The sequence below is a fragment of the Panthera pardus genome, unplaced genomic scaffold (assembly GCF_024362965.1).
Source record: "Panthera pardus isolate Hobbes unplaced genomic scaffold, ASM2436296v1 HiC_scaffold_11, whole genome shotgun sequence".
In the NCBI taxonomy this organism is placed as follows: domain Eukaryota; kingdom Metazoa; phylum Chordata; class Mammalia; order Carnivora; family Felidae; genus Panthera; species Panthera pardus.
In genome coordinates this window covers 53,246,016-53,268,603 of record NW_026526666.1, presented here as the reverse complement: position 1 = coordinate 53,268,603, position 22,588 = coordinate 53,246,016, and the positions used below count along the sequence as shown (strand labels likewise).

The 22,588-nt window shown below is 42.1% G+C and overlaps 1 protein-coding gene across 2 annotated transcripts in view; it reads right to left on the bottom strand.

The window, feature by feature from the left end:
• JAK1 (Janus kinase 1) overlaps window positions 1-21,839 on the bottom strand; it is a 239,721-nt gene extending 217,882 nt beyond the window's left edge. Inside the window, exons 1-3 of one of the 2 annotated variants that reach the window (XM_019449014.2) lie at window positions 21,723-21,839; window positions 21,233-21,401; window positions 17,052-17,143 (exon numbers count right to left, since the gene is read on the bottom strand). The gene's annotated coding sequence lies outside the window, so the exon portion shown is untranslated. The remainder of the gene's footprint in view (window positions 1-17,051; window positions 17,144-21,232; window positions 21,402-21,722) is intronic. The other variant, XM_019449015.2, reaches the window with a different exon arrangement.
• Between the last annotated feature and the right edge of the window lie 749 nt (window positions 21,840-22,588).

Below are 22,588 nucleotides of genomic sequence, written 5' to 3'. Positions count from 1 at the left end.
AGGAATGCACAGAGAAATGAGAAGAGCGTCCACAGACATCACTATTATTTTTCATAATCATCACTAATCCTTGGTTCCATCTGAGTAGTATGTTCTTCCCACTGGAGTTCCACAACAGGTCACACTAAAGGACTTCAGGAGTGTGGATGAGTCAACAGGGTAGTGCAACTGCCAAAAAACAATGGATGTAATCCCAATACCACACCTGGATACTGAATGACACATTCACGTTTGACATGAATGAGCTGGAGAGCACGCCGGGTGGGAAAGTGGCTGGAAAGATGCCACGTGAAAAATGTCCAAGGGACAGGGACAAGAAAAACTGAAGGATGAGTGCAAATAAACCAATATTTGAAGGGTTGATAAGTGAAAGGATGATTTCATTGATTGTGGAGAGAACTCAGACCAGTGGGTAGAAGTTACTTGAGGATACAATTCCAAGAATTCTCTGGAAATGCAGCAGTCTACCGGTGGAACAGGCTGTCCAGTGAAGGAGAACCTGAGTCCCAGTGCTTGTCACTCAGGGGCAGAGGCGGGTAGGCTGGCATGCACATTCCTCAGATCCTTCACAGCTCTGAAAGTCCATCTCAAGAGAGGCCCATGCTCCGACAGAAGAAGTCTTGAGTTAGCAGGTCATTTATATATACCAGTTCCTTCAGCGTGTTGTAAATCTTGGGGGCACCACAACAGGATAGAGGAGAAAGACATCTTATTTACCTTAATACTAGCTATAGTTCCTACTGTACATGAAAGGCCCAGTTTATGTATTTAACAAATACATATTACTTACCTACTCTAAGGAGGGTACCTGAAGTGCCAAACCAACCTCTTCCTCATGTTAAATGTTTCATTCCAACAATATAGTGTAGAAAGGAAGCTATTATCACCATTTAAAAACAGACTTTGAAGTTAAAAAAAGGAACAAAAAGTTTCGTTTTTGAGCATATTATTTAATACCATGACCTTCAGTTTCCTTACATGTAAAATAGGAATGATAGTGCTGTGTACCTCTGAGGACTGTTCATTCATTCATTCAACAAATACCTGAACACCTATTATGGACCAGGCCTGGTTTGACTTGCTGGGAACTTACATCATTGGGCTAAAAAAGACATACACACTCGTGGAGCTTATATTCTAGTTGGGGGGGGGGGGGGGGACATGGTAATAAACACAGTAAATAAGTTTTTGGAGTATGTTAGTGTGAACATACTGTATAAAAGTATTATGAGAAAAGAAAGCAGTAAGAGGGATAGGGAGGAAAAGGCAGTCTCTGTGAAATGATTAAGTAAGCTAATACAGTAAAACTTATTGCACAATAGGTTCAGTAGAAAGTCTTCAATCAGTTTTGGCTATTATTACCATGGAGACTTCTGAGCTCACATGGTCTACACTTTAATGCATCATCCATTCCCGATTTATTGAATAGGTGATGTGTTCAAAATCAAAACCAAAAGGAAATGGATCCTGACACTGTTTTGAAGTGTCATTTTCTTTTTTTTTTTTTTAACATTTATTTTTGAGACAGAGAGAGACAGAGCATGAACGGAAGGGTCAGAGAGAGGGAGACACAGAATCCAAAACAGGCTCCAGGTTCCGAGCTGTCAGCACAGAGCCCGACGCGGGGCTTGAACTCACGGACCGCGAGATCATGACCTGAGCCGAAGTCGGCCGCCCAACCGAGTGAGCCACCCAGGCGCCCCATTGAAGTGTCATTTTCAATGAAAATGTCATGAGTTTAGGGTTCTGGCATTACCTCATTTATGCAAGGTTGCTGATAAGATTCTAGGAAATACAGATGTGCAGGAATTCTGGCTTGAACGGAATTTCATCAGCTAAGTGACCTACCTTTTCTAAGCTTTAGTTTTTCCCTGATATTTGACCAGGGCTATTGTAACATTTAGTAATCACATATGTAAAATGCTGGGCACACAGCAGGTACAGTGAGCTTACATTATTATCATCATTGTCCAAACTCATCTGAATTTTTGGATCTTCCCTGTGTACAGAATGAAAAAACAAAGCTGTATCCCTCAGGAGGGAACATTCCACAATCACGTGTTACTAGGAGTTGGCCTAAGGTCACTTGCCATGAGAACAAACCAGGAAAACATAAGGAAGCGTTCAACTGATTGAATGCTCCATCCAGTTCTCAGCCTTGCTAACTCCTTGGCTGCAGTCTTCAGAATTCCAGAAGATGCAAACAAAAGACACACTGATTCACTCAAAACAGTTTTTCGTACAAATCTGAGGGTTTAGACAAAAAAACAGTCCAAAAGGATTTATGAAGTGTGCTTCCCTCCAGAGCCTGCAAGTCAAGATCACAAGCTCCCTTTAATCAGCCCTATTTTCCCGGAGACCTCTGTAGCATCATCCCTCTGCTTCTTACCACTCTGATTGAGAGTTTTGGAAAATGAGAATTTAATTTGTTCCATGTTGAACTTTTTCTCATGGGGACCGCTTTACAAGGAAGGAGCGCTTTCTGCTTTTCCTTATCAGTCCCATTTTCTGCAAGTTCTGAAGTAAATGAAAACTTTGAAGTGTTTATTGGTGTTAGCACCTTTTCCACTATGTCCCCAAGACAAGAGGGCTATTTCTAGAATTGGAAGTCCTCCACTCACTCCTCGAAAGCACAGTAACCCCCTCTCTGCTGTTGGGAGACTTGCATCCAGCAATATAATCTGCCCCTTCCAGGGGTAGCTGTGACCACCTGGCACTTCGAGAGGAAATGGGCTTCGGTGGGTCTGAGTCAGTGCTTCTTGCACAATCTGTGGTGAAGGACCAGCTTGTTCCTATTTCCAATCCATCGTGGACTGATACTTTATAAAATACAATAAAAATTAATTGCTAGGAAAAAATTTAAAGACCTAAAATGCAAGCCACTGTTTTATTACCAGATTCAACAGTCATAAAATTACTGTCAAACTGCAAAAATTTTAAATGTTTATTCACAACTTCTGTATTTTATCCAGCTGTAGATTGCAGCACTGATCTGTCACTGGTGAGCCATGAACACTTTACTTGAAATGGAACACAAAGCCAACCTATCCCTTTCCCTGTAAGATGATATATTTAAGTGCTGGGGTTGGCACATGGGAATCACCCACTAAATATTACCTATTGCTGTCCTCCCCAGGCTGGTGAGAAGAGGGGAAACATCCAGGAGACTGACATGGATGTCTGAGTTCCTACTCTGTTGCTATGACCTTGGACAAGTGTCTTCACTGTGCTGAGTGTTAGTTCCAAAATGTAAAATACATGAGATGATCTAGAACCGAACATCTAAATCAGTGACTTATGAATTTAACTGAAACCCAGAATGAAAAAAAAATTCATTATGTCCCAGGACACAAATGCACCAACATACACTCAAGCAGGCAACTGCAAAGTTTCATGAAGTAATATTATCCTTATCACATGCTATGCATTCTGATTTCTCTTATTTTTTTAATGCTGGTCAAGGGGCACATGGCCGGCTCACTCAGTACACTATGTGACTCTTGATTTCAGGGTTGAGTTCGAGTCCCATGTTGGGCGTAGAACTTTAAAAAAAAAATATATATATATACACGTGTATATATATGGGCTTCGGTGTATATATATATATATATATATACGTATATATATATACACACATACACACACACATATATATATATTTAAAAATAAAAAATAAAAAAATGCTGGTCAAGACATATTTGACTTCAAATCCACTACTTGAAAAACGCTACGGCAAATGATCTCTAGGGTTTCTATCTTTGATGATGGGATTAATGAGTAAATAGGTTCCTTTCAGTCATTTACAACTTGATTTCCGGGTAAGACTGACATTACCTAGAAGTTTTTGTTTAAGCCAACTGATTCTACATTAGGATAGTCTTTAAAAAATTTTTTTATTCAAGGGTAATTAACATAGTGTTATAGTAATTTCAGATGTACAACATAACGATTCAACAATTCCATACATTTCTTAGTGTTCATCAAGATATATGTACCCTTAATCCCCTTTATCTATTCCACCCAACCCCCACCTGCCTACACTGGGATATTAAGTGAATCCATTGGTCATAAAGAATAATGGTCAAGGACCATTCTGTTCTCAATGGCTCAGTCGGTTAACCATCTGATTTCGGCTCAGGTCATGATTTTTTTTTTTTTTAATGTTTATTTTTGAGACAGAGCATGAATGGGGGAAGGTCAGAGAGAGAGGGAGACACAGAATCCGAAGCAGGTTCCAGGCTCTGAGCTGTCAGCACAGACCCCGACGCCGGGCTCAAACTCATGGACCTTGAGATCATTACCTGAGCCGAGAGTCGGATGCTTAACCGACTGAGCCACCCAGGTGCCCCGCTCAGGTCATGATTTCATGGTTTGCAAGTTCGAGCCCCGCTTACGGCTCTGTGCTGGCAGCTCAGAGCCTGGAGCCTGCTTTGGATTCTGTCTCCCTCTCTCTCTGCCCCACCTCCACTCACACTTCGTCTCTCTCAAAAATAAACATTATAAAAATTTTTAAAAAATGGTCAAAGATGTGGGTGTCTTTGGCTCATAGCCCTGGATGACAACCTAGAGGCATCACTGGATAACTCCTACCTGCCCTCATACAAGCTTCCTTCAGGTAAATGTACTGGGAGACAATTATGGGTAAATTTCCTTATTGGATTTTGTGGTCTGGCTAAAAGGCCACCTTCTTTCTGGAGAAGGGAGAAGGGACAACAGTGGGAGTTAACAGGCTGCTGGAAGTGTTAGGACTGAACTGGTATTTCCCTTCTTTCACATGTTAGAGGCAGCAGGTGAGAAACTTAGTAGGAAAAGAAAACTGACATGCAGCTTTCTATGTGGAAGGATATTTTGTAGTCCTTTTATTCTTTTAATGAATAATTTTAACTTGTGAATTTCAACTTTGTCGAAGAATAAAAGATGAAGTTATTTCTAGTAACTTCTAATTTTGTGCTCTGTAGAACCTCCCCTTTCCTCTTGAGTAGTAAGAACATCTCTAATTGACCTCCCAGTCTGAGTTGCTAAGTGTTTCACTTGGTAACTTTAATCTCCGATTCAATACGAGGCTCTGTGCCTCTCTCCAGCAGAGGCAAGTCTTGCAGCTCTAGGGGCATGGGATGCTGGAGGAGTGATCTCTCACCTGCATCCCTCACCTTCTCCTTGAACTTATTCTTATGGTTGGTTCCTTTCATGACTATCCACAGCAAATTTGAGAGCTGGTTGTGCAGAAATGACATCTTTTCAAAAAGCTCCACGTGAATGCTGGTTTGCCTCTTCATCAAGTTCAAAAAGGGATTCCCAGGTGAACCCCCCACCTGGCAGGGGTTAGTTTTTCTGACTGGTCAGATGCCTGCACTTTGGGATACTATCCATGTCCTGGCTTGCTCTTGGGGGGGTGGGGGGGGGCGCATCTGTTGACTCTGCTGAGAGTCACTACCAGGGTTCTTCTCAGGAGTTGTGGGGAGTGCTCTCCTGTTGGGTACCACCCAAAAGGCCGAAGTCCCAAGCCATTTTCTGTGGATTCACTTGAGACCATGGTGTCCAAAAAACCTCACACCCACATCCTACCAAATTTGTCCTCTTTCCACTCTCTCTATTCCTTCTCTTAGCTTCACAGTCTCAGCATGAGGACCTCTTTCTGGGATAACTGCTCACCAATTTTCAGACAAAAGATGATCTTCTGAAAGGTTACCCCGAAAGTTGACATCTCCCCCTCCTCCAGCCCACTTTACATGGGTGTGAGAGCTAAAGGCCATTCAAGAATTGGTTCTGCTCAAATACACGTTTTGAAAACACTCTGCAGGAAAATGCTGGCCACAGAGCTGCAGTTGTGACCTTAGAGAAGTGGGGATATTTTTTTTTTTTTGGTAAGCCTGAATTTTATGTATTTTTTTATATTTTAGCACAGTTATACAATGTTCTATTAGTTGGAAAACTGGATAGCTACAAGTAAAAGAATGAAACCGGACCACTTTCTAACACCATAAAATCAAAATGGATTAAAGACCTAAATGTCAAAAGTGGGGATTTTAAACACCTTGTTTTTAGCTGTGAGCTCTTCTCACCTCTTCTTAGAAAACAGGAAAGACTCCACTCAGCATCTCACACTACCTTAGGTTTCTACAGCAAGCCACACTGTAGGACCTGTGCCAGGCACTGTGGACACAGCAACAGGCACACACATGGCCCTTGCCCTCAAGGAACTCAATCGAAGGAGACATTACACACACACACACACACACACACAGAAACTGTGACAAGTGCTCTGGAGGAAAAACACAGAGTGCCAGCCAGGAGACTGGACTTAGTTGGGGTATCAGGAAAGGGGTCTCTGAGGAATGGATATTCAATCAGAGGCTAAGAAACAACCAGGTGGTGTGAAAAGCAAGGGTAGCCCAGGCAGAAAATACTTCTGAAGCCAGAAAGAGACTCCATTCCCCAAAGGATGGTCCAGTCAACTGGGTGCAAAAGATGAAATCAGAGAGGTAGATGATAGCCAAATTGTCCAGGACCTCCAGGTATGTTAAGGACAGTAGTCTTGGTCCCAAGAGAAAAGAAAGCCATCAGTGGGCTTTATTTGCTCCCATGATCAAATTTTCATTTTAAAAAGGTAATTACAGCTGCACAGCTTGAAAGGGCATCAGAAGGCAAGAATGGAGTGGGGAAGGGAGCAGGTATAGTGCCATGCAAGTTTTAAAGCATTTCTAGTTATGCTGGGTCTAACCCCTTTTCAAAACCTCACCTAATCAACATTCAAGAGCAAGGTTGTATTAACTTACATTAATTTCCTACACTTTTCCTGTTCTGGGATCATACCCTCCCTCTTACCACTTGCTAGCTGTGTGGCTTAGGAACTACCTATGAGCCTCCTCAGGTTCTTCAATTATGAATTAAGGAGCACACTTGTCTGAAGATTTGCATTAGGGTGAAATGAGAGCCTGGGTACATGGACGCTCCACAAACACAGACTCATCTCAAGCAAATAATCCTGTCAATTAAAAAAAGGAAAAAAGGAAGGCCTCTTCTACTGGATCTAATTAAACAAAATTCTACATACATAAATTATGCAAGAGATTACCCAAAATGCATTTACTAGAGTGGCAAATTTTATGGTATTAGAATAGTAATATTGTAAGCCAGGATTTTTTTTTCTTTTACAGATAGCAGTGAGTGATACTAAAATGGTGAAGAAAGATTTATGATTAGACATTATACTGGCAGACATTTTAATTAAAACTCCTTGATACCCTCCCCATAAGAAAAAGGCCATCTATATTCCCAATGACAGTTTCCCAGAAATCTAGTCTTTATTAATATAACTTTGAGAATTGGCACCTCCCCAGAGGATCTAAACCTCCAGAGTAAAAACTATGTTATCTACAAAGGGGAGAGCAAATGTACCACAACTCCACTGTCTGGTGCCCGTGGCAGACATCAGAAGATGTGGATAGGTGGGTACAGCACTCCTTTCTATGGAGCCCAGACACAGCCTCAGAAGTCCCAGCCAAGGGCTCTAGGCAGCTACCCCGACTAACCCAAAGATATTCCCGGTCTGAATGTACTCATTTTCAAAGTAGGGGGAAAAATCAAGCAATGAGAGTGTAAGTAACATACCTGGAATTTCATTTACAAAAAGCAGAAAAACAAATTCCCCACTAAATTGAACCATTCTTTACATCTTTCACATTTTTTTAAACATCACTATCCATCTCCTCATAAGCTCATGGAAAGTACAAGCGCAGTAATAGTCCAAACGCATAAAGACATAATCTGCTTTACTCCAGTTCTATAATGTGAGCTGTTTTAACATATATTACATCAGAGGCATGTATTACAAAACAAAACCCTTTCAAACAATTTTAAAGAACTCCAGCTGAGAATGTTCTGGGTACATTCTCTGTCAATGGGGATCTTCATAATCACTATGTTTTGGATATGGAAGAAAAAAAAGTGGGTTGGTTTTTTTGTTTGTTTGTTTTGAGTCCCTTAGTCTTGTTCATGCTTAATGCAATTTTGTGTGGTGAAAGATTAACTTGAACAGGCAATGGTGAGAATGAACTATACGACAAGGATAGATTATGTAAATATGAATGCAGGTTTTTAAAAAGTTTTACTTATTTATTTTGAGACAGGGGGAGAGAGCATGCACATGGGAGAGGCAGAGAGAGAGGGGGAGAGAATCCCAAGCAGGCTCTGTCATCAGCACAGAGCCCAATGTGGGGCTCAAACCCATGAACCCGCAAGATCATGACCTGAGCTGAGATCAGGAGTCAGATGCTTAGCCGCCTGAGAAACCCAAACGCCCCTGGATGCAGAGTTTTTTTTTTTTTTTTAATGTTTGTTTACTTCTGAGAGAGAGACAGAGCGTGAGCAGGGGAGGGGCAGAGAGAGAGAGAGACACAGAATCCAAAGCAGGCTCCAGGCTCTGAGCTGTCAGCAGAGAGCCCAATGCGGGGCTTAAACTCACCAACCATGAGATCATGTCCTGAGCTGACGTTGGACGCTTAACCGACTGAGCGACTTGGGTGCCCCAGAATGCAGTTTTAAGGAAGCAATTTTTAGGGGGAAAATTTCTCTACAAGAAGCACAGAAACACAGAAACAGAAACCTTGCTGTCTCAAAAAGCAATTGATCTGGAAAAAATTAATGTTTAATAATGGCACAAACTCCTGGCACACTCATTAATTGGCTGGTTATTCAGAGAAGCTAACAGTGTACTAGGCATAGGAAAATATTTAAAACTGGTGTGGCAGGGTCAAGAGCTCAACCCCTGCTCCAACTTTGTGTGGTATGATCACTGCAGAATACTGCATGGGATCTGCATTTCCATGCAGCTCATGGCAGTTCCTACAACTACAATCTCATTTCCAAAGCATGACCCCAACTAAGAGCTTTGTGATGAAGCAGATTTTTTACCCATGGCTAATAAAGCATGGTCCCTAAGAGAAGATTGTTGCTGCCTATTTCTAGTCTCTATGCTTTTACTTATTTTCAAATTTACACATGTAATAACAAACAGAACTCTTTCATGATCTATAGCAAGCTACAGAACACTCCTTTTAATGAGGCTGGTAATATTTGAGCCACAAGTCCAATTAGGAATCTTAAAACATTGATTTACTTAGGGATACTATAGCTGTTCTTTTCAGACTTTGAATTTCTAAATTTTGAGACTATGCCACACTTGAATGTTCCTTTAGTCATCAAAGTGGTCACATGTGTACACATAGCTAGGTGTGTGTATATAATTCTTGACATATATCATGTAATGTTACATATACATATTACACCTATGTAATACGTGAAATATGTGTGTGCATATATACATATAAAGTACACGTATACATAAAGTATGTATGATGTCATCTTACCACAGCTCCAGAGGTGGGCAAATGAGAACACTGGAGAATGGAAAGATCTGGTGAGTCACCCTGATTTCACCAGTAAATCCAGCAAGAGATGTCCCATCACCTCACTGCCTGTTGAGGCCCCTTTCCCATTTTGATTTAGTATTCATTGTTATGTTTCATTTCCTTTATATTTTACAAAATTATGGAACTATGCTAAATTATGTCAGAAACCCTTGGAAATATGTCTAACAGTCTACAGTTCAGAGAAGTTTAAATGCAAAAGACATGAAAACTACATTTTAACTGCTTATTTGAAACTGTTCACACTGAAGACTAAGGAAGCGATCAACTCACTCCTATTATTGACTGCAACAATGTTTTTACCCTGAAATGCCTCCCATTTTGGTGATAAAACAGACATAAACTTCCCCCTTTAACCCTCTTGAAGTGTGCAGTTCTGTGGCATGAAATACATTCACACTGGTGTACAGCCATCACCATCCATCCCCACAATTTTTTCATCTTCCTTAATAACTTTGTACCCATTAAACATGAATTCCTTCCCCCTCCCCAGTCCTGGGCAACAATTTTCCACTTTCTGGCATTAGGAATTTGACTACTATAGGAGATTCATCTCAAAGGAATCATACAATAGTTATTCTTTTGTGTCTAGCTCATTTCACTTAGCTATCATCAGGGTCCACCCACTTTTGTAGTAGGTGTCTTAATTTTCACTATCTTTAAGGCTGAGTAATATTCCATGGTACATATACACCCCTCTCTTTATCCATTCATCTATCACTGCTTCTACTTTTGGGCTATTGTGAGTAAATGCTGCTGTGAACTTGGGTGTACAAATAGCTGTTTGAACCCCATCATTTGGGTATATAACCAGAAATGGATTGGAACTGCTCGATCATAGGGTATTTCTATGTTTAATTCCATTCTTACATACCTAAATGAGGAACGCAACAAATACACCAATCGAACACATTGTGTGGATTTTCATCAAGGCAGTGGAAAAACCCCATCAGATTTTCTTGCATCACACCTCACTTAACCTGTTGGAACACCTTACATCTGTGAACTGACTTGAAGACGCCAAAGGCTTCCAGGCCTAGGCAAGCCTTCCAGAGCTCTTGCCGCAGACCAAGCCTGAGGCTTTCCTGTTGACAGGAAACAGGACCCAGTACAGCTCCGTCTGTAGAAGTGCTGAGGTCAGTCCAAACTACACCCAAAACTCAGCTCTGCAGCATCCCACAGGCACGGGTGTGGATCCTGGCATCAGAGCCCGGTAAGTATAAAACCTGAATTTTTATAAAACTAGTAACGGGAAAACAGGAAGATCAAAGAAGGTGGTGAAATCCCCACCAAGGCCAATGATTGCACAACACGTCGCTCCCTGAGGCACTTTTTTCCACCTGCTAGAACACTAAAAATTAGGAATGTTTCAAGTTATTTGAGAATTCACCAATCCCAAAACTTTCCTTTATTAGAAGTTCTTCCAAGGTTTGTCAGAAATTCCCTGTTTAAGGAAGCAGGAAACTCCAAGGAATTTTAGGACTGATAGTGTAATACACGTTTAGGCAGAGCCATCATTCCCTATAATTCATCAAAAACATAGTCTAACATGCAGTTTATAGAGAAATTCTGAATGTATAATGACATGTGGAGGTACTGGGCCATAATGTGGTCAATGCTGTGGAGAAAACAATTCAGGGCCAAGCAGGTACAGTACAAGGGGTTACCCTAGGAATGGTCGGTCCCCTTTTGGGAGGGAAGAGGGGTTAAAGAGAACTGTGTGAACCAGCAAAGGAATGCAATTACCAGGAACATCTGAGGACCACGCAACGAAGGGTGAAATTGAACCTCTCTGGATGGGGACGCAAGGCTTTGCCTCTCTACTCGCACTCCAGTTCCCCCCTTTTTTTTTCCGGTTCCCCTTTTTAAGGACTTGAAATACATTTGGCCCAAGAGATTAACTGGGCTGTGCTGATCAGCGGGTAAGGTCTCCATATACTAAAAGGTGACACACAGCTCTTCCTTCCCTCGCTCCTCTCGCCCTGTGGGACGCACACCCTGACCTCAGCAGGCTCAGTCATCTCTTTGCCCAAGAGTATGAGTGGGTCACTGCTTTGGGTTCCTCCATCAGTCATCTGACAGGAAGGTCAGATTCCCAGATACAGACATGAACCTCAGAAGAGGTTAAGAGGTCTCTGTTTAATGGACTGAACCTGAGCTATATGAAATTACCTGAGCCCTGCAGCAGACTGTGATCTAACACATAATAAAGTCACGCACTTTGACTCTTGTCTGCTGCTGATCCACGTGTACAGCTTCCGAAAGGGTCTTGAAGGATGTAGGAAACTCTGGGTTCTCTAAGATCCCCATCCCAAACAGCACTCTTCAGTGTAGGATGCAGGCTAAAGATGCATGCTCTGTTAAATGTCTTAGTGTTTTATGCAATCCTGATGCTGGGTTGGTATTCATAGCCTTATATCCCTGAAATCAATTTGTTTTAGATGTCACTGCAGAGTCGTCCTCAATTCTTGATAGAAATAAAATTACATTTTCACATAAAGGTGACAGCAACAATAACATAGACACTTAGCAAACAGTTTTTGAATTAGAACTAAATTCTAAATTATTCCTGAAAGAAACAGAATGTGTCCCTACCCATTCCTTAAGCACAAAGATACAGTTTTATTCATGCAATAATATCAGTGTTGTTCAGGGGCAACAAGATTAAGCATCCGACTTCTTGATTACCATGTCAGGATTTGTGGGATCAAGCCGTCCATCGGGCTCTGCGCTGACAGCATGGAGCCTGCTTGGGATTCTCTCTCTTCCTCTCTCTCTCTGCCCCTCCCCTACTTGTGCTCTCAAACAAATAAACTTAAAAATATATATAACAATGTTGTTCAACATGTAGGGCTTTCCTCTCCCTGTTTTAAGTTGAATTTCATTATGAATACCCAATATTGCCAAGTATCTATCTATTCTAATTAGATTACCTCTTATGTTTATAAAAATAGCAAATCAATTGCTCCTCACAATTCCAGTGCAGCTCTTCCTGCCCACGGGTCTGGTCTTTGTGCTTTAATAAAAATACCTTTCTGCAATGAAAAAAAAAAGGCAGGGTAGGGGGAGCACCTAGCTGGCTCAGTGGGTGGAGCAAGCGACCTGATCTCAGGGTTGTGAGTTCAAGCCTGATGCTAGGTGTAGAGATTACTTGAAAATAAAATCTCAAAAAAAAAAAAAGGCAAAAATTTCTCTGAATACCACTTCAGAAATACTAATTCACACTAAGCATTCATCTAGTAACAGCATCTTAAAAGTTCCAAAGGTCTTAATACATGTCCACTCAGTGCAATAGTCTTCATCCTGCCATGGAAGCAACTACCCAACTCCGACTTATCCCCACCATGTTACAAAACAAGGCAAAGACAGAGGGAATAACATACCCTATTTTCCAGGAGACGTACAATATAGGAATAGGGTAAGCAGGTTTCCAGGTCCCCCACCACTGTTTTATGTGCCTGTTTCATCTTCTGTCTTCCTTCCTGGACACGACGGGACTCCTTTGATGGAAGGCAAGATGGCTGCCATCCTTCAGTTATCACAGTACTGTACCTTTAGAATGGACAGCATCAGCACTGTGATAACTGAGCCAGGGCAGCCTGTCAGTCACGGTGTCGGCCAGCACCATCCTTTCTGGGTGGCTGCACGACTTCCTCCGAAGGCTCCCATGAAGTGAAGAACTAAAAGATCCCTTTCTGGTTTGAGATGTGGGGAAGCAAAAGAAGAGTAGGGTCATGGCCCAGCAAGTGGTGAGACTGAAATAGTAAAAGGCCCAGTTGAATCATATTAGAATGAAAGATGAACACAAGATGAATGCATATTAATGATGAGCAACCATGTGATTAAGCTTTCAACTCTGACAATACATCAAATATGCAGTAAGCTTCCCAGCTGTTTCAGTGTTATCTCTTCCATGCATGGATTTGCCAACTCTATCTCCCTGACCTCAATCACCCATGTAATAAATACTTAGTGAGGAACTACTCTGTTCCAAGATCTCTTCTAGATGTTCAGCAAATGCTCCTTGTCCTCAAAGTGCTCACAAACATAGCCATAATACTTCTCATGTGTCTTACATTTAATAATTTCCTATGTGCATTCTCATTTGGTTTTCACAACAACTCACATGGGGCTGTCCATGAATTATTCATTATCACAAAAGGTTTTAGAAATAGATTACATATCATTAGCCCATTTTACAGATAAAAAATAAAAACCTGAGCGGTTAGGTGATTTAACTGAGATCATGCCCTAAGTTATGATAAACTTGGGCTCAAATCCATGTCCAATGATCAAGCCCAGGGTTTTTTTTTTCTCTACTCCAACCTGGCCATTCAACTCATCAACTGGATACACAATTTACACAAAGGGATTTCTGAAAACATTTAATTTTGGCTTCAGAGTTTTAGTTTTCTCAGTATCTCAGATCACAACGCAGAAATTAGTGGGGATTTTATGCTTTAAGGAGAAATGCACGTTAGCAAAAAAGAAAAAAAATGACTTTGATTATTCTTACTCTCAGTTCCAAGGACGTACTCAAATTGATGACACTGATGACAATTATGTACTTAGCACACCTGCAGGGTGTTTTCCACTACAGTTAACGTCAATTCTACAGTTATGGTGGTGCAAGAACCACTGACAACCTCTGGAATGCATTTAAAAAAAAAAAAAATCAACATACACACAGATCACTTGCTTTGAAATTATCTGTACCTTTGAGCTGTACCATGAAGTCATTTGAGGGATGATTCTTACTTTTAATAAAAAGTACAAAAAGATTCTGAAATTGGAATTCAGGCTTTAGATTGTCAACTTATTAAAACTATGATTCACTCGGTTTTTTTCCATGTCAGTCATAAGATCTCAAGTTATTTCAATATGAGTGGAACTCGACAGATATTTGAAAAATAATTATGTTTTCAATTAGGCATTTTCTCAGTTTCAATGATTCATTATATGCAAATTAGATATTAGCACTGTACTTCAAATAAGACAGATGTTATGAGTCAATTCTTTAGATGAGAAGCAGAAAACAGGAGTACAGTGACTTTATGCACTATGAAACTGACCTTATCTTCAGAAAAGTAGCATCCAATGAAATAACCCACCTTCACACAAATTAAAACATTCTCTAAATAACTAAAACTCAAGGAGGTCACAATGCCTAGGTTTTAGCCAACTGATGTAATACAGAGTTGAAACACGAGAGGGCAACGAAGCTTAAAAAAAGTTGGATCTCGTAACCTTAGGTTCCTGGAAATAGCTGCACATTTTCACCCAAATTATAAACATCTGTTACATGAACAAAGATATTGTGATTACTTGAGAATAAAATTTTAGATAGCTGATCTGTCAAAGAGGATAAGAAGATTACCACCTAACATTTCCTGGATACAAGTTCTGTCAGTCCGGAAAAGAGGAGTACTTACTCTGAGACACTGAAGGGTGGACAAGTTATGGGAATAAATAAGCAGCCTTGATATACTTAGTGGTGAATAGACTGTTCTACACAAGGTTCAGTATTAATGTAACTGAACATCTAAATGTGAAGTACGCCAAGATGAACTTAGTTCGTATTGTACTGCAAAGCTGAAATTCACTTTATTTAGCCATGACCAAAATCCACATAACTAAACATTTCTGGCACATTACATAAAAGATATTTTCTTATTTTTCTCTCACTTTGTCTAGACTGGGATCAAAAAATAAAACACATACACACACAAACAAAAAAAACAACACCTCACAGACCAAGTGATAAAAAGCAAATTGTCATCATACTGTGAGTGGTTACTTACACTAATGCTCTCAGAATAATTCTAAAGCAGTTTCAAGGAAGAAAAATATGGGTTATTGTATTTTATAAATACTGATAAATAAACTTCAGAGATGCAAAGTCTTATTTCTTCTTGGAAATTATTCTTTATAAATGTCCATTTTAAAAAATCAAATCTGAAACATTTCTTTCTCAAGAGATTTTTCTTATAAAAATGGAACTGTTTTAATATTAAAACAGGTGACTGCAGGTACTCATGCTACATACCAAACTATACTGCAAAGTAAGAGAAGAAACAAAATAGTGATGTTTCCTACCGAGATCAAATTGATTTTAAAGTTCTATGATAAAAATGATACAAACTGAGAACAATTTCTTCATGATGCATGCACCAAATATTATCAATAAATTAAGTACTTGTGGCACACTGGTATAGTAAAGAACTTGCTTTTAAATACTGCAGAGTACTGGGGCGGCTGGGAGGTTCAGTCAGTTAACCATCTGACTATTGGTTTCAGTCCCAGGTCATGATCTCACCGTTTGTGAGTTCAAGCCCTGCATCGGGTCTGCAGCTGGCAGTGCAGAGCCTGAATGGGATTCTCTCCCTCTTCTCTCTCGCTGCCCTTACCCCACTCAGACTCTCTCTCAAAATAAATAAACAAAATCAATCAATCAATCTTGGGGAGTATAAATGAACACACAAAGAACATGTCACATCTCTCTTACCTGTAGACCAAAAATGAAAATATGATTTTAAACCTTTAAATATCTGAGTAAATAACTGGAGGCACCATAAAATAAGCTGCTGACAATGCCAAGTATTTACAAAACACTTCAAACACAATAGTTTAAATAAGATTGTTTAATTAAATCCACCAGGCTTTTACTAAAGTGTGACTTTTTTCCCAACTTGAAAACCGAAATCCAACTCAATGTTATAAAATGTGCATATCTGACCCAACTGTGATGTTATAAAAATTTACTGTCAACAAAAAATGCTCAAATATCAATTACTGCTTTGTTGGAAGTACAGGAATGTACACATGCGTATCACTGCAAAGCTCTGCTGTATCAACACTTTTTAAAAACTAACTTCTGCTAGAGATTATTAGGAGACCTAGAGTGAGGGAATTACAGGTTTTTTTTTTTTTTTTAAGGAGAAAAGAAACTGGCTAAAAAGGCAAAGAGAAGTCAAGGACCACTGCCCTGTGCAATGTCCACCCTGATTCTCACAGAGAAGCATTAACTGGGAGGCATTATAAAGGGAGTGTCATATTTTACCCACTTCCAGCACTGACCTCCAAGTCCTCTCCTACCACATAACCCCAAGAGATCCGTCTCAAGGAAAAGACCTATCAAAGAAGTATGTACACAATAACACAGAGAAAGAAAGAACATGCTTTCTTATTTATTTTAACGGGGATTTTAGTCCAAAAAAGCTACAGGAGACTAAAAATTTACAAATAAATGGATTATCCCATAAATTCTATCATTAGCCTTTTCCTCGTAACACACACACTCCACATACACACTTTTAGTCCAACTGTCTATTCCAGTTACTTTGCTTTCTGATTTTGCTCTAGATTCCATTTTTTTCCCCAGAGTTTAGATTTTAGAGTCTGCTCACAAGTCCGTTTTATTCTGATTTCACCTCTGTATTAAATCTTTTTAAAATAACTATTCAAAATGATCTACCTAAACTAACCATCTCTAAACACCCTGTCCCTAATTAATCTATAACTTCCTCATTATTACAGCACTGCCATGTAAAAACGCCGGGTCTTAGATTTTGAAATTCCCTGAAGGGCCAGCTAACAGGGGCAATACCAAAGACTTTCACTGACCTCAAGTTCTAGAACACTGAGCCGTTCCAGAAACACAATTAAACTCCTCTTTTCTGCAGAGTCCACCATTCTCAGAGCTTTTAGTCCTGCATCTGTAAAATAAACACATTTCTACTTGTAACATATGCCACAGTGGTACTGCACTCATTATTAATATTAAACACTATTTCTTATACGGGCACACCTTGGAGGCATTACATGTCCAGTTCTAGACCACCACACTAAAGTATCGCCAACAAAAGGAGTCAAAAGAATTTTTTGGTTTCCCAGTACACAAGAAGGTTATGTTTTTTTAAAAAAAATTTGTAACGTTTATTTATTATTGAGAGACAGAGAGACATAGAGCATGAGCAGGGGAGGGGTAGAGAGAGGGGGAGACATAGAATCTTAAGTAGGCTCCAGGCTCTGAGCTGTCAGCACAGAGCCCAACGCAGGACTCGAACGCACAAACCGCGAGATCATGACCTGAGCCGATGTTGGTCACTGAACCAACTGAGCCACCCAGGCACCCCCAGAAAGGTTATGTTTAGGCTATGCAGTAGCCTATAAAGTGTATGATGGCATTATGTCTAAAGAAACCATGTACATACTTTAATTAAAAAGTACTTTGCCAAAAAAATGGGGCGCCTGTGTGGTTCAGTCAGTTAAGCGTCTGACTTTGGCTCAGGTCATGATCTCACGGCTTGTGGGTTCAAGCCCCATATCAGGCTCTGTGCTGAGAACTCAGAGCCTGGAGCCTGCTTCAGATTCTGTGTCTCCCTCTCTCTGCCTCTCCCCCACTCATGCTCTGTCTCTGTCTTTCTCTCAAAAATTAAAAAAATAAATCATTTTGCCAAAAAATGACTATCGTCTGAGCTTTCTGCAAGTCATATTCACTAATCACCCTAACAGATATAATAAGGAAAAACTGTGAGAATTACCAAAACGTGACATAAGAGACACAAAGTGAGCAAACGCTGTTGGAAAAACGGTGCCAACGGACTTGCCCAACACAAGACTGCCACAAACCTTCAATTTGTAAAAACCACAGTATCTTTGAAGCACCATAAACTAAGGCATGCCTGTACTGTAATTTAATTTGGCACGGCTTATAATTATTTCTTCCAATCAGCAGTATTGTTCCTAAGGTCAGAAATTGTTTTCTTCATGTCACTTCAAGACACTAATCACTCCTTTCCACAAAGTGCAAGCTCAACAGGTATTTGATTAACTGAACCTCATCACTTCCTAAGGATTCTCTAAATAGATTATCAACGAAAGTGTATGTTTAATTCCAGCTTCTATCTGTATGATCTCAAGCAAGGTACATGACTTTCTGTCATCTGTTAGAGGAGGGGGTTGTTATTTGAATGGCTCCTAAGTTCCTTCCAGTGCCATTAGCAAATCTCATTAGACAAAACCAACCACCAAAGACAGCACTATCTCCATCTAGGTCATCATTATACTTTTTTCGGACGTAAGGGGTCAGCAGCCTTGTGGGCCCAATTACCACCAGTGGAGCTAGGATGGGGGGATGAGGGGGTGGAGGAGAGAAAGTAAATGAAGGAGTAAGAGAAAACAAATGAGTGGTATCACTAAAATGCCACCAGGTGTCACAATTGTTACTGTGTCACTTACTGTTCTCTGATAGAGTTTGGTATGCACAGGAATCTTTTAAAACAGCACCTAGAGCCAGATGTGTGGTATCTAAATTTCACCATGACACTCCCACTAGCCTTTCTGGTCCCCTGCATGCTTGTATTGACCTTCCTGAGTAGGGCATGCCTCCCACATAGAAATCTGCAAAGCATTCGCTATTAGGTCTTATGTACTAAAATAATTCACTATTGGGGTCCCCAAATTTCCACATGGAAAACAGCAAGGGGAAGTAGAGATTTCATTCAGTCATCTCTTCTGAAATTAATCCATGGACCAAAAGGAGCAATGTTATAAGCCAGTATTGTCCAGGAAAAGTAAAATGCAAACCATATTATGTATTTTTAAATATTTTAGTAACCATATTTAAAAAAATTTTTTAAACAGGTTAAATTAGCTTTAACAATGTATTTCTAAATGAAATATCCAAAATAGTATCATTTGAACATGTAATCAACGTAAAAATTATCCATGGCTATTTTACTTTCTTTGTAGGAAGTTTCTGAAAATGAGAATGTAATTTATACTTACGTCACGTCTCAATTTAAACACTAAATTTTCATCAGAAGTACTTAATCTACACTTAGATTTCATGTTTTACAGTTTAAAACGGTGATGCATATGCACAAGTTGTTTCCAAACATATTTAAGTTTTCCAATAACTGAATCAAGTATCAATTTTAAGAATTTACTGGAATTTGAAATTCAGTTCATTATCACAGCCAGATTGCAGGTGGTTGACAGGGATATGGAGCTAGTGGCTACTGTATTAATGCAGTTACAGGCAACCCTGTCTGTCTCCTCGATTTTTTAAAACATGAACCAGATTAGAAGACGTTACCTCTCCAACTAGCAAGTCCTTCTACGACACCCACCAGATGCTCAACTTAATGCCAAGTATTCTCTGCCCCACTACTCATCCTTAAATTGTCAATACTTCAGTGATGATCACTTATCAAGCAGCCCTTCCCAGAGACTGAACAATACTTTTCGCTCAGAGAGAAAGGCACATCTCAATTCAGGGAAAGAATGGAGACACTGACATTCAGAGATACGCAGTTCAGTTCCAAGGTAAAGGTGGAAAATCCTGACATGGTTACTTCTTTGTCAAGGATGTTTGTCCCCCGCAAAAGTTAGTCATTGTTTATGATGAGCCTCTCATGACAGCTGTCACTGCACGCAACCTCACATCCTTCATCTTCCTCAAATGCTCCCTCCTAGCCTGCCTCCACAGTCTCCTTGATCTCTAGCAGACTTTTAGAGAACACTCTAGGAGCCCCACTTTAATTCATTCTTAAAAGTACTTGTTATTGTTGACACACCGAAACATATGAATAATTCAGTAAAAGAATCTCGAACCAGCCTATTAATCATTCATTGGTCTAGGTATCCAAATTATCTTGAGAAAAGCTTTTTTTTTTTTTTAATACGCATGGTAAGTATCCCCTCCACTCTTCCCCAAAGGAACCGATTACAAATACTACAGTTCCCTCCCTATGTCAAAGTTCAGTGTTGCTCCTGCGGCTGATTTAAAAGTTGATCTTCTAAAGGAGCTGGATTCCTAAGATAGTTCTATTTTGAGCCTTCTTCCTGTTCTGAAGCTAAAGTTGGAAGGGCTTAGGTGGTGATGTCATGAAAGAGAAACTGTTGACTTTTACAGAAGGGTCTTCAGCAGCTCGGGGCTGCTCATATGATAGAACCTGGTGGCGGAGTGGGGGGGGATGTTCATTTCTCATCTCTTTCCTTTCCCTTCCCTTCCTTGTGAGTCCCAATTATTATTTAGCCAGCAAGAAAACAAGTTCAAATAAGCGTGCAAACATATTTACATGTTTTACTCAAAAACGAAGACTGAGAAGGAAAATGCCTCATGCTGGGGAATAATGGTGACCACCTGCTTCTCCACTCTTCATCCCTACCTTCCCAAGGACCCATCACAGGACTACAGGCAGGAAGGGTAGGAGAGACAGCTGGTGAGAAGAATCAACGGATTATTATAAATCTAGGAGGATTGGAGAGGAAAATGCTGGTGGGGATATTCAAGACTGAAAGGAGACCCTTGGGTCCCTTCTCTGCCACTGCTTTCTCCTCCCTTTTGGAATGGTTGGGTTTGGGACTGGGTGTGTCTTCTGCTTGGGAGGCGTGTTTGGCTCTGAAGAACCAAGAGGGGCCAGGGTGGGGCCCAGGGAAAGGGAGCCAGAGACAGGCTGCTTTAGGCCGGATTCTGGGCTAAGCTCTTAGGGAAAGAAAAAAAGGGGCTGTGAGGAGAGAGCAGACAATTCCATTACACTACCTGGTGGGGAACAAATAACAGCACTGACCGAAGGAGGTCATCTCTCTCAATCTAAAGCCAGCAGTTGGCTGGTGGGGTGCAGGTCCAGAGGGAAGAGAAAATCTCAACACATCTGTAAACCACAACTTGCCTGGGTAGGGAGACGGAAGTGCCCAGTGCAATCAGCAGGTGAAAGAAGCACTTTCTGGTCAATCCTGGGAGGGGGGATTAGCTAAGAACTCTGGGGAACACGGGATTCTCTGGTTTTTCAGCTCACCTCTCCTCCAAAGCGAGAATAAGCACAGGTGTGGTCCTTCTCCAAAAAGGTGGCAGCTGGCATGCGGGTAGCTGAGTGAGGGAAAAGATTCCTTGGCCCGGGAAGGCAGGGAGAAGCCGTGGGTTCAGTTGCGGCCAGGAGCAGGCGATCTCCAAGTCCCTTCCCCCTTCTTGAAAACCGAACAGGACCGGCAGAAATTACAACAACGCACCCCCCCCCCCAATAATGTTTCTAATAAAAGAAACACCCTCCCATGCCTACTTAAAAAACTGCACTCTCTGGTTGATGGAAATAAACAGGTGAACCCGGAGAGAAGCGGGAAAAGACTGGAGATGGGAGAAAGAACGTACCGAGAAATCGAGGCTTCCTCGCCCTCCCTTGCACACCCCCTCCCCTCCAGCCCGGGAGAATCTGCGTGGCAGGTTGCAAGCTAAAAATGCCACACTGACAGACATCCCCCTCCCCGCCTCGCATCCATTCTCCCTCCTACCCTAGGGTCTAGCGTCCCGGCCTCGTGGTAGCGTCCGGTCCCTGGACGCCGCGTGGGGCTCCCCCTCACCCCGGACCGCCGCCGCCGCGGGGACTCCGTTCTTCCTCTCTCCTCCCTCCCTCCTCCTCCGCCTCCTCCTCGCAGACTCCTCCCGCCGGATCCTTCATGTAAACAACATCCAGGCTCTATTTACAGTCGCCGCCGGACGGCGAGGAACCCACGCCAGCACCCTAGAAGAAGGCGGGGGTGGGGGAAAAGCGAGTGCGCAACATTTACACACGCACCCCGCCCCGCCCCTCCGCGCCGCTCCCCTCCGAGGGGCCGGAGCGGGGCGTCCGGGGCCACCCGCGCCCTCACCCGACCTGCGCCGCTCCACGCACCCCAGCGAGGGCCGGAGGACAACCGCGGAAATGCCCAGGGGCGAGGCCGCCCCCCCCCCCCCAACACACACAACCCCGCAGGAAAAATACACACGCCTCAACAACAACAAACCCAGCCCGGCAACACACGCTCGAAGTCCGGGAGGGAGTGCGGAGCCCAGGCCCGCCCCGTGCCACCGCCCTAGTGCCCGCTGCCTACCCCGCGGCGGCGAACTGCTTGCGGTCCGGGGAGGCGGTGAAGGCAGGCGCCCAGCGCCGGGCAGCGGCGCGCCCTCGGCCCCCGCCGCCACCCGGCCCGCCCTCGGCCCGCCCCCCGCGCGGGCGCCGAGCCGGCCGAGCCCCGCGGCTGCGTGTGCGTGTGCGCGCGCGCCGCGGCCAGCTTCACAGGAACGGCTCTCGTCGCCCCCGCCGCTTCTCGCGTCCCCGGTCGGCTCCGGCGCGCCACCACACCGCGCCAGGAGCGCAGCGGCCAGCGCTCCGCCGCGG